Raw genomic sequence first — 14598 nt, forward strand, 5'->3', positions numbered from 1 at the left:
TGTGTGAAACTGATTGGAGAGCAAGAATATTGTGGAGATTTGTGATAAAAAAAGTCATTGACTCAAGAAAGAAAAGGAAATCATAGGGAAATGGTTATAGATTATTCCATTTTAGAGCTATTTCTCTTGTTTTCCTCTCTTTTTATGAACTCCATCTCATTGTGAGATCTTGCCTTGGGAGTTTGATATAATTGGTATTGTTGAGCCAAGAATAATGTCAAACATATATGATTGAAATGATATATGGAGAACAGTTATAAATTATCCTTAAGCTAAGAAATAATGATCCTATTAGCCTATTGGATTCACCTTGACCCTTATACACAGACACACATAAGCAGACTAAATTTTTATCTAAAAAATAAAGTCATTGTTACATAAAGCCTATAAAGGCACAAACTATTTCTGTCCTGTGGTCTTTAAGCTGCCTGCCTTTGCAAGGTATTATATATGCAATATGTGCTTAATAAATACTCATATATGAAAAGCATGATGATGATAACAACCTTTGCCAAATGCCAATTACAGGACATCCAGTCAAAGCTTCATGGGTCAATACATCAGCAGAAAGGAAGCAGCAAATGGAATTAAAATAATGTATCTGTTTGTTCATTGTTAATGGCTGCTATGAATTTGAATTAGTCCAGTAATTGCTTCCCTGATATGAGAGCAAAATGCCAAGGTAAAGACTGTAATTAACATTCAGAAGGAATAGAAGCGCAGAGTGTGCGGACTCTTTTGAAAAGAAATCTCTAGTTTCCTCTGTCCTTCTTCCAAATCTCTTCCGAATTTTTTAGCATTCTTTCCCCTCAATTCTGTTTTTGTTACTTTTGATCTCTCTCTTCACTTTTAACTACTGTCCCCAGTTTTTAAGCCAGCAAAATACCTATGATTACAGGTTGCTACTTCTTTCCTGTGAAAAGTTAGGGAATAAAAAGTAACTGCCCCACCCACAATAATGGAAGTCTTGATGAAGAGAACGTGGAAAGGATTCTGAGATACTCAAGTTTTAAAATAACACTTATTATCCAAGCTCCTTTGTATTCAAGGAGAGGCGAGCTGTTTCTTTTTGTCCTATTTGATTATCGCTTTATAGGGTAAGGGCAGTAGTATGGTCAAACAGCTTAGGTCCAAAGGAAACTGTCTCAATTACATCAAACAAGAATCAAACAATAGTTATGTTCTTGCGGTTCAGTTGCCAAATCATGTCCAACTCTTTGCAATCCCATGGACTGCAGCATGCCTGCCTCCCTGTCCCTCACTATCTCCCAGAGTTTGCCCAAGTTTTAGTATAGTATAGTTATTATAGTAAATTTTAAAAATCAAGCACTCAAGGTTTTTCCAGTTCCTATCAGTTGGGATCCATTAGTGATCTTGTACTCCTTAGAAGGTGATATGATGTGTCTTAGTATATCCTCTATTTTCCCTACAAATCACAGAATTCTAAAAGGAGCACCCATCTTTGCAAGGGAAGCTGATGTCTTGGTGCTTGAGTAACACGGCTCAGAACATTTGCTTTGTCCATTCCCTCCCCGTTGGCTCCTCACTCTGCCTTGGATTCCTCAACCCCATAACAATGTTTTGACTGAGGATTCCAGAATACTCTTATGAAAACTCAAAGAGCCCTGCTGGCCACTTTGCAAGGAGTCAGCTCCTGTGGCACTAAAAGAATGCTTTAAAGACCAAACCAAAACCAGTTTTCCTCTCTAGGATATGGAGCATAGGAACAGTATTTTTTTAAAAAGAATAGTGGGGAGAAAAAAATGGGTTTCTCAAAGTAAAACCTTCAGGCAGGATGACATTGTTACAATCATAAAGTGGGGTGAAGAGATGAATTTGAATTAAGAAACTTCGTCATCTGGGGATAATTAGTGTCCCAGACAAAAATTTGCTAAGACCAGGATTTCATATCGCTAAGTAGGAATAATTACAGGGATGCAGGAAGCACATGCCAATCAATGAGCTTCTCTGATTCAAGATGCATATGCCAAGCATTTACTGCATAGGTAGCACTGCCTTACAAGGATCACAGAGGCCAGCAGAACTGTGGTGTTGATTTGATAATATGATTAAGGAAAGAGTTGTTTGGTTGAAAATCAATTACAGTGGTTGCCCACTACCCGGTGAGCTTGAAATCTGAATTTTTTCTTTTCATTTTTGTTCCTCCCTCGAAATGACTTTAAAATGTCAAATTTTGTCATAGGAGCAGTGGGTGTTTCATTTACAATATCAGCATCACGAAATTTCACAAGGAATGCTAAAATGCATTAATGGATTCAGTAGATAGCTATGGGCACTTGTGTACTTCTTCTAATGGAATACCTTTCTCATTTTCTTTTTACAAAGTGAGACAAATGGCAAAAAATGGAGACAGAGATGTTGTTATATAATGATAGAACAGCCAGGAAAATGAACTCATGAGATGGTACACTCAATGCATTTGAAAAACTAAGTCTAATGCTAAGAATTAAAGACGGTTTTTTAGTTTTCTTTGTACGAGAGTTTCTCGGTCTTGACTGCATTGACATTTTGGGTCAGATAGTTCTTTGTTGTGGGGGAATCTTCAGTAGGTTGTGGGATGTTCGGGAGCATCCCTGGCCTCTACCCACTAAATGCAGCACAGGCCCCAGTGTGACAACTCAAACTGCCTGTCTCCAGACGTTGCCAACTGTCTCTGCTTTATACTGAAACCACCTCATTGAGAAACGCTGCTTTGTACTGATGCCTAAGGAAGAACAAGCTGTGTGAACGGCTCCTGGCTGTGAGAGCAAATTTTGGATTCAGTGCATCACTGATGCTCTAAGTTAAACCAAGAAATCACCTACTCCAGGAACTGTAGCATTATCAGATTTGTGTATTTTTTATACTAGTTGATATCCAATATTATGTAAGTTTCAGGTGTATGACAGAGGGATTCACAATTTTTAAAGGTTATACTCCATTTATAGTTATTATAAAAAATTGGCCATAATCCATGTGAAAGTGAAAAAAAAAAAAGCAAAAGTATTAGTCACTCAGTCGTATCTGGCTCTTTGTGACCCCATGGACTCTAGCCCACCAGACTCCTTTGTCCATGGAATTCTCCAGGCAAGAATGCGGAAATGGGTACCAATTACTTTCTCCACGTATCTTCCTGACCCAGGAATCAAACCTGGGTCTCTTGTACTGCGGGCAGATTCTTTACAGAGAAGGGAATGGCTTCCCATTCCAGTATTCTTGCCTGGAGAATCCCATGGACAAAGAGTTGGACACAACTGAGCAACTAATGCATGTTCCCTGTGCTGTCCAATATATCCTTGGAGCTTATTTATTTTATACAAAGTAGCTTGTATCTCTTAATCCCCTACCCTTTTTCTGTTCCGCCCCACTAGAATTCATATTTTTATTGTGTGACTCATAAGTTTCTTTTCTTAAGAAAAAAATGCACAGTGTTGTGATGTCCTGGTCCCAGGGTTGCCTTTCTGAGTCACCAAGTAGCCTCTGTATATCAAGTTCATGCCTTAATTTCCCTGAGCAGAGACCACCTGGAGCTTTTGCTCCAACTTGTGTGCATGGGGGTTAGTTATAATGACAAACCATGTGCACCATAGGAGAGGGAAAGATGAATGTGCTTATTCTACCATCTGTTTACCTCCTGGGAGGATGGCAAACTGTTTATCTCTGGACTTGCAAGGAAGAGGCCACAAAGAGAGTACTGAGCCCAAACAGTCCTCAGCTTTTCTAGACCTTTATTTCCCTATTTATAGATAGTGGAGTATCTTTTTCCCTTAGACCTTTCTTGTCGCAAAAGATTTGAGGATGACTCTGTAGTTTTATGGAGCTTCTTAGAGATTGGTAGGATTTAAACCTGAAGAACTGGAGTTTATCAGAATGGGGAAAGGGCATCAGTCACCTTTTAATGGTGTGTCAGCCCAGGCTTACATTGTAGGTCAGGAAAGATTGGTATCCTCACAAGACCCAGGACTTTTCAGAGCAGATGGTTCTTGCCTAAAGTTTCAGTAGGATTTGCCATGATGGAATACATTCTTTTTCTCTATTTACTGTCTTGATTTCCATAAACTATGTTTGTCTCATTTTCCTAACACATCACAGGTAATCTCTTTTACCGGTTCCTCCCTTCTATGTATGTGTGTGAATGTTAGTTGCTCAGTCAGGTCTGACTCTTTGCGACCCCATGGACTGCAGCCCACCAGCTTCCTCTGTCCATGGAATTCTCCAGGCAAGATTACTGGAGTGGGTTTCCATTCCCTTCTCCAGGGGATCTTCCCTACCCAGGAATCAAACCCAGGTCTCCTGCATTGCAGGCAGATTCTTTACCATCTGAGCCACCAGGGAGCCCCCCTCTCTGCTATAAAACCTACCAGTAGAACAGGGTTCACAGGGCCCTGTCCTCAACTCTGCTCTCCTCCTTCTGCTTCCTCCTGTGTGATCTCATTCAATTCCAGTTTCAAATAAATTCACGTGTCAATGTGCATTTCCACAGCCTACAATCACTGCACTGAGTTCTGTCTCCTGCATCCAACTTATACTTCATCTCAATACAAATGATCACCTCAAACTTAACCTGGCCAAGGGTCAGCCACTCTCTTCTCTCTTCTGTCCCTCAAATACCCAGTCTTCTCCCAAATCTAGGAGTCATCCTTTCTTTGCTTCATACACATACCTAGTTTTTCAAAATAGTGTTGAAACCTAGTTTTCCAATGTAGTTTGAAAACCTAGTTTTCCAGCCACTCTTCACATTCTCCACTCTCATACCCTAGTGCAGACCACCTGCATCTCTCACCTGGATCAAAGCAATCATCTTTGAATTACCACTCTGTCAACAAAGTAATTCTAAAGATTTCAGTTCTCTGCTTCCCATAATACTTAGGGTGCAATTCAACCCTTATTAAAATCCACAAGACCTCCAAATCCTGGCTGTCATTTCCCACCACCCCTCCCTCACTCACAACACAATTGTCACACTGACCTTACTTCAGTCCCTAACACATCTGATTTGTTTTGGTGTGTGTGTGTGTTTGAACATGCTCAGTCACACAGTTATGTCTGACTCTTTACAACCCCATGGAGGGTAGCCTGCCAGGCTCTTCTGTCCATGGGATTTTCCTGGCAAGAGTACTGGAGTCGGTTGCCATTTCCTTCTCTAGGCTATCTTCCTGACCCAGAGATTGAACCTGAGTCTCTTCCATCCCCTGTGTTGGCAGGCAGATTCTCTACCACTGCACCACCTGGAAAGCCCTTTGTTTTGATGGAAAAGTTCTTGCCTGTTTCCCTTTGTGTATGTGACACTATTTCAAGACTTTCTAATAAGCCAACTGCTTGGCTCTATCATGTGCTTGCTGACCAACAGAGTATCTTTATCCATCTTGAGATCTGCAGAGAATCCCATATAGCCCTTCAGTGATTTTTAAAGTCTGCATATAAACTAATCAGGTGAACTCCTATTCCTGGGTAGCTTGCTTCAAATTCTGGTATGTCATGCAATTCTGCTTTCGCATTTTTGGTTACCTCCTAGACCCAGTGATGCCTGATTTTTTTTTTTTTTTTTTTTAACAATAGGTCCTTGTTGGTTATCTATTTTATTTTATTGTTTATTTATTTTTGGTTGTGCTGGGTCTTGGTTGCTCTGTGAGGGCTTCTCATCGTGGTGGCTTCTCTTGTTTTGGAGCACACACTCTAGGCACATGGGCTCAGTAGTTGTGATGAGTGGCCTTAATTGCTTGACAGCATGTGGGATCTTCCCAGATCAAAGATTGAACTCGTGACCCCTGGATTGGCAGGTGGATTCTCAACCACTAGACCATCAGGGAAGCCCTGCTTATCTATTTTAAATATAGCAGTGTATACATGGATTGGGAATTTGGGATACCAGAATTCTTAGGCAACTTAAGAACAGAATGAGTCACTGTGTGTGAATCAAACTAACACCAAAAGGAAACAAAGGTATAGATGCTTTCAGAGCAATGGGATCAATGCAGGATTCTTCTTTTGGTCAATGTTTAGATGGTAATTAAAACCATAACCTCTCCCAAAATATTAAACATCTTTTGGCCACTAGAAAATATGAAACTTCCTTCAAGAGTAGCCTTTAAATTGAAGCAACTCTCCAAAGCTCATTTTTTCTTTTTTTGCATTTACACTGCTATTATTTTCTCTATAATACTTTGTTGTTGCCTACATCACAATTATCATTGGTAAAATAAATTTCTATCTGAAAAACAAAGCCAACATGCAGTACAATGACCAATATTGACCTGAAATATAAAATAAGATGGTAGCTGAACGATAACTAATTAGAGACAAGCCATCAGAATTAGGGAGCCCTGCTAGTTAGACATATTCAGCTTCAAGAGGAAAAAGAAGTGTGAACTACAAGGGAAAAAAATATCCGAATCTACCTCGCATCTTTCCACAGTTCGGCAATTAAATGAAATTCACACCAATTGAGATCAAGGATGCCTGTAGGCTGACACAATAAAAGAAGGTTACATATGCCCCTACGACATGTTGACAGAATTACAATCATTTCACTGCTAGAAGGACAGGAAATTTTTGATGAATTCCGTACAAATGATATCCTTTAATCATAGGGAAAATGATTTCTCCAAAATATAAAAGTAGGCATGTTAAAATACTTTTTTTTGCATCCCCATATGTATATGTTAATTGACAAATAATTATGTTGGCTTAGACCTACTGTGAGCTCATCCTTTACTCATTCCTACCCCATACAAACATAAACATATAAAAGCCATGTAAAACATAATAAACATCCAGCTTATTGAAAATGTAGTTTATACTACAAAGGGGTTTTATTTCCACCATATAAAAGATTCATCACTGGATGACTTTATAAAGAGCTCTCCTGTGTTTTTTAAGTGTTTGCTTAGAGATTATTATTGGACCTAGATGATAAAAAGAAAGAAATTTAAAGTTCACATTCCAGAAAGCCATAACCAATTGAAGAGCTATCAAAAAAAAATTTTTTTTTAAAAGCATCTCTAAAATCATTAAATTTGTCGATAGGAATGTAAGTCAACATTTTAAGAATTTCATGGATCACTTTAAAGAACAAATACATGATATAAAACAGGACATCGGTAGTTAACCAAAAGCCATGAAGGAAGAAAATAGACCCTTTGCTTTTTAAGTAACTGGAACAAAATAATCTTGTTCAACCATCCTCATAGAATTTTTAACCCTCCAGCCTCCAACTTAAAAGCTAGATGATCAAATTGTATATACAAAATAAGTTTTCATATATCAAAACTCTGGTCAGTGTTTAGTAACCTCCTTTTACTTTCAAATTGCTAAATTATATTCTTGGATAAAAGTGATTTTCTATTTTTTTTTGAAAGCTGCTTTTTCAATATTTACTGCTTACTACATTTATAGCAAAAAGGCTTAAATCATCATTTCTTTTATTAATCTATGTTACATAACATTGTGGGTTCAGATAGTGAGTCTAAATCACCATTGTGCTGTTCTCTGAAACCAAACATAGCTGACACATTACCCAAAAACTCTCGTAGAAAAATTACAACCCAGGATTGTGTTTCAGATGATAAAGAATCTGCCTGCAGCTTGGAGGCCTGGGCTCAATCCCTAGGCTGGGAAGTTCCCCAGGAGGAGGGCATGGCAACCCACTCCAGTATTCTTGCCTGGAGAAACGCATGGACAGAGCAGCCTGGCAGGCTATAGTCCATGGCGTCACAAAGAGTCGGATACGACTGAGTGATGAAGCATAGCACAGCACAAAACCATCATTTTCTTTAGCAGTGAAATAACTCACCTATCTGCTTGTCTTAAGGGACTTCTATAAGGATAAGACGGGCTGAACTACCTGAAAACTCTGAGAAGCATGAATAGCTGTCTATACAGCCATTAGAAACAGGGATAGTTAACACTGGTATGTCATTTGCATTTATCAGCCACCGGTGATTAGAAAGTTATCCCCACGTTGTCCCTGAAGGTGACACGGTGAACCTTCTGGCAGGTCCCCATCTGTGACAAAGGGGCACTTCCTCTTCCACGTGACCTGTTCTTTTGAAATCAGCTAGAGTTGGTATAGTTCAGATGTAATTTGCTCTGTACTTTAAAACACAAACTTCATTCTCCATTAGTTAGAAAATTTCTACTTGAACATCAGCAGAAACCATGTGGAAGGAAACAAGAATGTACCAGCTGATTTTTGCTAGCTGACCCACAGATATAATCACAGATAGAAATCCTATCACCAATAACAGAAGAGAGCAATTTTTATCAATGATGTGCTGCTGCTGCTGCTAAGTCGCTTCAGTCGTGTCTGATTCTGCCACCCCATAGACGGCAGCCCACCAGGCTCCCCTGTCCCTGGGATTCTCCAGTCAAGAACACTGGAGTGGGTTGCCATTTCCTTCTGCAGTGCATGAAAGTGAAAAGTGAAAGTGAAGTCGCTAAGTCATGTCCGACTGTTCGCGACCCCACGGACCTCAGCCTACCAGGCTCCTCTGTCCATGGAATTTTCTAGGCAAGAGTATTGGAGTGGGGTGCCATTGTCTTCTCTGCAGTGATGTTTTATTACTATTCGAATGGTCAAATAATGCATAAAGTTCTATCATAGTATCCACACTTATGCTTTGTAAAAACTTTGAGACTGATCATTGAAAAACCAATTCTTTTTTGTTGTTGTTGTTGTTTGAGTCAGTTAGTGTTACTTTCAGTTTATTGCCATGCTTGTGTCCCCGACTTCCTTTGAACCTCAGGTGGGTACTATATCTGAGTATCAGAGACCAAAGTGATCAGTACCACCCACAGCACAGGCAAAGATAATCTGTTGTTGGAATATTCCTTCCCACGGCAACATTCTGGACTTCCTTTGTTTTTATTACTGTGCCCAAAGTTTGTACCTAAATCTCATGACCCAGATGTTTTAATTACGCTGAGCATAACTAATCAATACCAGCGAAATGCTCCCGTAATTTAATAGAGCAGATAAAGCCTGGATGTCTAACAGATAAGGATAAATCATGTGGGTGTGTGAATCACAGTTTTTATCAGAGACTCAGTGGGATCATAATGTATTCTTTCAATCTGCACCAAAGGTAGTAGCAGGAAGCTATTTTATAGATTTCTTGGTAATCTGAGCTGATGTTATACCTGTTATAGGAGTTTTCCAATAAAATAGAAACACAGCAGGATAAAAAAAGATACAAATGGTGATTTTATAACAGTCAATAAAAGCATGACTCTATAGTAATGGAAAATTTGTTCATGAATTGGGAAGTATCAGTGGCTCAGTTGGTGTGGTAATAAAATAATTTGTGTCCTGCCATTGGAACTTTTTTTAACGTGCCAGCATGTACCTTTAATTTACTGGTTTTTTCTTCCCTTTGAGAGAGGAGTCACCAAAGGCAATGAAACTTATTAAGAAAATAATGTATCTTAGTCAAATACAGGCACCTCATCAAAATAGCCTGGTGAATGGCTTTTTAAACTACTTCATAGGCCATTACTTTTATTCATGAAAGAAAATTTAAGTCTATTATGTGAAAAATAAATTTATATTTAGCTCTCTCTTTTTATGCACATGGATTGAACCATTTTATGTATAAAATAGTTAACCTCATGCCTCCCAAATTAAGAGTTTTTACAACTCTTTATATTAAGTCGTGTGTTGACCTATAGGAAGTAAAATGCAGAAAGAATGAATCACCACTGTATGTGATGATTTAAGTGAAAGGAAGAAAAGCAGAGGAAAAGGAACCAGGGTCATTTGAGGGAGGAGGGCAGAAATGATATGATATTCTATTTGATCCATCAAAGTACATTCTATCCAAAAAATTTATCCCCAGTCTTCTCCAAAGGGAATACTTTGCTGTTTTATAGGTTTCTGCTAGTGACTTTGTGGATATTAATTGGCTTGGGAAACTTTCCTCCTCTACCTTCACCCCACCCAGGGTTGCTAAATTATTATAAATAATTCAGATAATGATTGAATCATGTTTCCTAGTAAAGCTATGGGAGAAGGAAATGGCAACCCGCTCCAGTATTCTTGCCTGGAGAATCCTAGGGACAGAACAGCCTGGCGCGCTGCCATCTATGGGGTTGCACAGAGTCAGACACGCCTGAAGTGACTTAGCAGCAGCAATGAAGCTATACTCTCAAATTCCTGAATTATATGAGTATTCTCTCCCAGTAACAAGATGCATTCACTTAAATTATATGACTTCAGATTTGGTATTAAAGACAGGAAGAGAAGATCACTGTTATCTCAAGAATGTGGGAAATGAAATATCAAAGGGAGAAAGAAGCCACTTATAAATGCTTTGTCTAACAAAACCAATCCTCTTTTCTTTAAATTCCTCAGATTTTAAATAAACACGCCTAAAAGCTGTGTTTGGGAATGTGGATGCCATGTTGTTCTTAACAGGAAGTAAAAAATCACTAGGAAATTTGAACCCAAGACACATCTATTTGGTCTGCTCTCTTGCCCTTTTGGTGACTTCCCATGAGTCTAGTGTGCCTCATCCATCATATTTATGAGATGGAAAATCTGTGTGTACCCAGGAGCACAGGTCTTGACCAAGGCTCCTATCAAACCACATGACATTGTGTGGGGCTGATCAACATCACATTCCCCTTGAGCTGTTTGCTTAGCTTGTCTTCATCCCTCATGGCAATCCCCCCTCTTCTTTCTCTGGGCTGGTCCCAGAGTGAGGTTCATCACTCAGATCCAGCGCGGTCAAGGGCATAGGAACAAGACCAAAGCTGCTGCACTGCAGTTGGTGGTGTTTGCAGGGTTCTCAGAGGTGAAGTAGGAGCGGCCCTGTCTCTGCGTCTGCATAATCCAAGCTGTGTGACATGTTCAGGCAGCACCTAAGTGCTGGTCCCTGCTCACGCCAGCACCCTCCTGCTGGACTTGTGGTTCTTGCTCAGGGGAAGCCCTTTGTTGCTCTTCCCTCCCTCAATTCATTGAGTGGAGAAACCGCTGTATGGGGGGCTCCCCACACTCCTGCTGAAAGCTAGGCTGAAACCTAGCTGTCACAGGGATTCTCTTCCAGGAAGCCAACCAAGGTTAGGCCACCATACACCACGCCCCCAGGCACCTACTGCTGTGTCCTCCTCACACCTGGGGAAAGAAGCCAGCAGGCTTCCCACATGTGGCAGTGAACTCGTCACCCAGTGACAATGAAACTGAATGCCCTCTGCACTAACTCCCCAGACTTCTTCGGCCCAAACATTTTAAGAAGCAAAGATAAACTATTATTTAAATATTTCCATTCATTCTGGGCTCCAAAATCACTGCAAATAGTGATTGCAGTCATGAAATTAAAAGACACTTACTCCTTGGAAGGAAAGTTATGAGCAACCTAGACAGCATATTAAAAAGCAGAGACATTACTTTGTCAACACAGGTCCGTCTAGTCAAGGCTATAGTTTTTCTAGTAGTCATATATGGATATAGTCCAACTCTCACATCCATATATGACTACTGGAAAAACTATAGCCTTGACTAGATGGACGTTGGACTATAAAGAAAGCTAAGTGCAGAAGAACTGATGCTTTTGAACTGTGGTGTTGGAGAAGACTCTTGAGAGTCCCTTGGACCCCAAAGAGATCCAACCAGTCCATCCTAAAGGAGATCAGTCCTGAGTGTTCATTGGAAGGACTGATGCTGAAGCTGAAACTCCAATACTTTGGTCACCTGATGCAAAGAGCTGACCTGTTTGAAAAGACCCTGATGTCGGGAAAGACTGAAGGCAGGAGGAGAAGGGGACAACAGAGGATGAGATGGTTGAATGGCATCACCAACTCAGTGGACATAAGTTTGGGTAAACTCCAGGAGTTGGTGATGGACAGGGAGGCCTGGCGTAGTGCGGTTCTTGGGGTTGCAAAGAGTCGGACACGACTGAGCAACTGAACTGAGCTGATTCATTCTGAGGAAGCCTAAGTTTATTCCAAAATAATTAGCTAATGGAAGTTTGATATCACTTTTGAATGCTGTATGATAGTAGCCAAGGGCTTCCTTCAATGCTGTGAACTACATGACAGCCCTAAATCCAAATGGCCTGGTCTGTCTTCCTGACCTTATTATCTAACTGTGTGACCTTTCCTTTCTGAGCTTCATCTGATCTCTTAAGAAGGAATTAATGTAATACTGATCCTGTAGGAAGATTAGAAGGACTGATAGAGGTAAAATAGTTAGCTTACCTCACAGAAAGTAGTAAACACTCAATAAATGTTAGCTCTTGATTCTGATTTGGATGGTGGGATTAAAGCAATCCATAACCTAATTTGAAAAGGACAAAAGAGGCTGTTTTCATCCAAAGACAGACAGTCAATTAATCACAGATTATAGATACTATCAACCCTTTCATCTGCCTGAACTTCATCATTTCTTGATTTCTGGTTCAATCCTCAAATGATACAATTTAATGCAATTGAGTGGATCCAGTCGGACTGCTTTTCATGCAGAGGGGTAGGAAATGTCAGATGGGAAGTATTAGGCTATATGCTAGTCTGGGACTCTGGTTTAACGCTGAGTAGGACACCTGGTGGGCTTCCCTGATGGCTCAGACAGTCAAGAATCTGCCGGCAGTGCAGGAGACCCTGCAGGTTCAATCCCTGGGTCAGGAAGATCCCCTGGAGAGGGGAATGGCTACCTACTCCAGTATTGTTGCCTGGAGAATTCCATGAACAAAGGAGCCTGGTGGGCTACAGTCTATGGGGTCTCAAAGAGTCAGACACAACTGAGTGACTAACACTTTCACTTTTTCACTTCCGGGACATCTGACAAGTTACTCATTAATTAATAGGAGTTATCATAATTCTACAAATCTTATGGTTTTGGTGTAATAAACAAAATTCTAAAACATGATTATGTTAAGTATAGAATACCAGGCAAATATAAGGGACTGTTACCATCTTCAGTAGCACGTTCCTTGCCCATGATGAATTTGTCTGCTTCCTAATTGCTTTTTTGAAGCTGCTGTCAACACCCAATGTCTTGAGAGAGTCCCTGTGGTCAGTACCAGCTCTTGAAACCCCACAAAATGATATCAGTAATGATTACATGAGAACACTTAGGTAAGCAGCTAATGAACAATAAGACAGCTTCCTTAGATACTAGGCCCCTTCACTAATCCTGTGTCCTCCTATACCTGCTCCCCTGTGGAAGGAGAAGGAATTGCACAGATTCTAGGATGCAAGAATTTTGAGAAGAAAGGGGAATTGCCAAGGATCAGATCATCCTAGCTTCAGTCAATGTTGACTGGATGTTCTTTGTTCAAAAAATAGAGAAATTAAAAAAAAAAAGAGAGAGAAATTCAGAGACACCATGAAAAGCTTAAGAGTACCATTGAGGTTTGTTTATCTAAACTTCCTTATTCAAAGTAATGGTTCTTAATTAACAGTCCAGTCATTTGATCCAGACTCAAATAATCTTTTTTTTTTTTTTTTTTTGCTGACCATAGTTTATTGAGAGCTTCCCATGAGCCGATATCATTCAAAACTATTTGAACATATTGTTCCTTATCATCACACTGGCGTGGAGACGAGGGAAGAGGCTCGGAGAGGTTCAACAGCTGCCCAAGCTCACACAGGTGGGGAGCAGCAGAGCCTGGGTTCAAAATCCTGGGCCCAGAAACCCAAGACCTTCCGGATTGCCACAGAAAACTCCACTGACAGAGAATTCTGTAACAGTTGCCACAACTCCACTGACAGCTGGTGTTGGACCCAGATAATCTTAATAGGCCACCATTGCAGGTAATCCAGTTGGGTTCTTGCCTGGGATCAGTATGCAACCCCCTCCCCCAATTGAATTCAGCATCAAATGCACCATAAAGTAAGCAGAAATCATATCTTAGGAAAACCAGGTGGAGAAAAAAAAAATGAATGCAAATTCTAAAACTATCATTTAGAACCCTACTGGATGTAAAACAAAAATGTTCTGCCTGGTAACACAGATTAATAAAATAATTAAGCCGTGTTAGACAGGTAATGTTTTAGTCAATTTAGTGTGGGTAAAGCACTCCTGCACAGATTGCAACTTCTGCACAGAGACTATAAACATTTGCCTTTTATGAGTTTTTAAAAGCATATCTTACTTTAAATTCAAAACCTTAGTGTCACACACAGCTGTATTTGATGAAGAGTTATTCCTGCACCGCTTGCAAAGAGGAGCCTGCCCCTGGGTTTTGGCACAGGTTTAGAAATAGGGTGAGGTCAGTCTTTAAAAGTAACCAAGTAGATCCAGCTTGAAATATTAATCATTTGTTTACCCTCACTTAATGCATTTTACTCCTGTTCATCTACACGGAAATCTCACTTGGAATTTAACAGCAATCTATACCCACCCATCAAATATTTAGTGTCTGTTTAGGAAAAGTAATCGGTATAACTCAAAGTTACTGTTTGTTCTGTTTGATTAATGTTTGCCAAGTGGAAGTTTTGGAACAAAATGATGCATCAGCATTCTATACCTTCCTCTGCTTATCGATACCATATCTCCTTCTGATCATTCCTTGCATTGCCCTTTGGAAGTGGAGCACAAGGAGTATTTTCTTGAATTAAATCTTAATTTGTGTAAAGAATTTGCATTTCTCCTGGATGGCAGAT

This window comes from Muntiacus reevesi, chromosome 2, assembly GCF_963930625.1.
Source record: "Muntiacus reevesi chromosome 2, mMunRee1.1, whole genome shotgun sequence".
Taxonomy (NCBI): domain Eukaryota; kingdom Metazoa; phylum Chordata; class Mammalia; order Artiodactyla; family Cervidae; genus Muntiacus; species Muntiacus reevesi.